This window comes from Penaeus monodon, chromosome 41, assembly GCF_015228065.2.
Source record: "Penaeus monodon isolate SGIC_2016 chromosome 41, NSTDA_Pmon_1, whole genome shotgun sequence".
Taxonomy (NCBI): domain Eukaryota; kingdom Metazoa; phylum Arthropoda; class Malacostraca; order Decapoda; family Penaeidae; genus Penaeus; species Penaeus monodon.
The window spans coordinates 27,018,921-27,021,420 of NC_051426.1; positions in this window are offsets into that span (position 1 = coordinate 27,018,921).

A 2,500-nucleotide genomic window follows, 5' to 3' on the forward strand; every position below is an offset into this window, starting at 1 on the left:
ATTCTTTTTGTATAGGTTAGGACAATATTGATTCCATCTATCTTTGACTTCTTTTCCATCACATAAAACTAGTCCATCTTCAGTTTTGATAGCGTCCATTGTAGGTTTAAATTTTCGTGTAATGTTTCGTGCTCCTTGGTAGAGTTCTTTAATTGTCTTATTGATAGAACAGTTTTCAATTCTCTGACAATGTTCATTTAAATATTTTTCTTTATCTCGTCGCAATAATCTTTGAATTTTTGTATTTTGTTTTTTGTGAATTATTACTTCAACTGGGTTATTAATACCCTTTGATTTTAGGCATCTTCTTGTTTCAATTTCACTTAGTGTTTTTTCCAGGGGGAATTTGTCTTTTTCTTTTTGGCGATAGTTTCTTAAGCAGCACTCAGCAAGAGTTATTTTCCTTCTTCCCACAACTCATTTTATCATCTTCACATTGATTGAGTATTTCAAATTTGTTTGACACTGTAATTCTGTAATTGTTATCAAGAGTTTTGTAGTCGAGCTTTAGAGGTGGTGTTGGATGCTCCATCTTTTCGAGTCTTATTTGAAAGTCGATAGTTAGTAGTTGATGGTCACAGTTGCAGTCGACACCAGGTCTTGTCTTGGCATTTTTTATACAACTTTTCCATTTCTGGTTCAACACAATGTAGTCAATTTGGTTGCGTGTTCTTTTGTCTGGTGAAAACCACGTGTACAAGTGTCTTGGGTGGTGTTGGAACAATGTGTTGGCTATAACTAAATTATTTGTACTACAAAATTCAATAAAATCTTCACTTCTTTCATTTTTATCTCCAAGGCCGAATTTTCCACAGGTGTCATTTTTTAGATTACTTTTGCCTACTTTGGTGTTGAGATCTCCCATGATTACTTTTACATCTCTGTTAGGGATTGTGTCTAAAGTTTCTTGGAGAGTGTTATAAAAAAATTTCTATTTCTTCATCACTTGCAATGTTGTGGGTTGGTTTCGTAGCATTGTATAATACTAATGTTATGAGGTTTTGCTTGTATTCTGACTTTTAAAATGCGATCATTTATTGGGCTGAAACTTCCATTACTTTTCCAATTGGTCTCACTGATTCCTAGTAATTTAATGTTGTATCTATCCATTTCGTTAAAGACAGTATGTAATTTACCCAACTCTTTCATTTTGCTTTCGTTCCATGTTCCGATTTTTAATGTGTTTTCTTAATTTGGACATGTTTTCTTTGTCTTCTTTGTCTTCCAATGCATATTGAACATTGTCAGCCTGGTTTGCCTACTGACAACGCGCCCCTTTTATACCCCCGCGACGGAAGATGTGGTATGAATGATCAATTCTGTATTTAATCATTGGTGTTGAGGTTTGTCAGAAGAAAAGAAAAGTCGAGTGGAATCCCCCAGGCTCCTTCTCAACTCGCAGTCTCCAACTAACTAGGAGGAACTATCTCTGCCGCTTTGAAACAGTTACACTGTAATACGCCAGACATATTGTATGGTGAAACCAATAATCAGTAGAACCGAAGGTGTTTTCACCAGATATCCACTGCCCTGCTGCCGACAGCTTCACCGTAACCCTGGCATGGGAGCTAATAAGGGGTTATTGATATAAAATATATATATATAAAATATATATATATTATATATATTAAAATATATATATATATGTATATACACACACACACACACACACACACACACACACACACAACCACACATACATACATACATACATACAATACATACACACCACACACACACACACACACCACACACACACACACTCCACACACCACCACACAAACACACTTAATTCTTGTTATTATTTTATTATTTTCAGCATCCCCCAATTTAATAGATTTAGGATTTAGAATATATTTCATATAAGAAACTTCTTATAAAAAAGCAATGAGTAATGACCGAAAATGATAAAAAGTAACTTTGTCACGAAATTAGTTTTCTCTATATAACTCTATGTAATATAATGTCATACCCCTCACCATTCAAAAACAGATGGCGCTACATAACGCCATTACGAGTAAGGGCATTACTCCAACTAGTATATATAGTTCATCATCATCATGAAGGGACTAACCCCATGGGGCGCCCTGGCCGCATCCACCCTTCGCTTCCACCACGAGGGTCCCTCATGGGGAGTATCCAAGCAGGCCCTCGGCCTTCTCTAATTTCCCTTGCGACAGGGCTCATCGAACTGCCCAAACCATGACCTCTTGTGTCGTCCCACGGGGTTCCTCCAACCGGATTGTCTGGCAAAAAGACAACCGATGGGCAGGATCATCCACAGGGAAGCGAGCTAGGTGCCCATATTTGTCTGAGTTGGCGATCCCGGATTAGGGAGGTAACAGGTCCCATGCCAGTCTCATGGTGCAGACATCGTCCTGCCAACTGTACCCCATGATCCGGCGAAGAGGGCTTGTTACAAAAGGTATCAAGACGAGACTCCAAGGGACTAGATAGCGTCCAGGTTTCGCTTCCATAGAACAAACTGGCAGTACCCAAG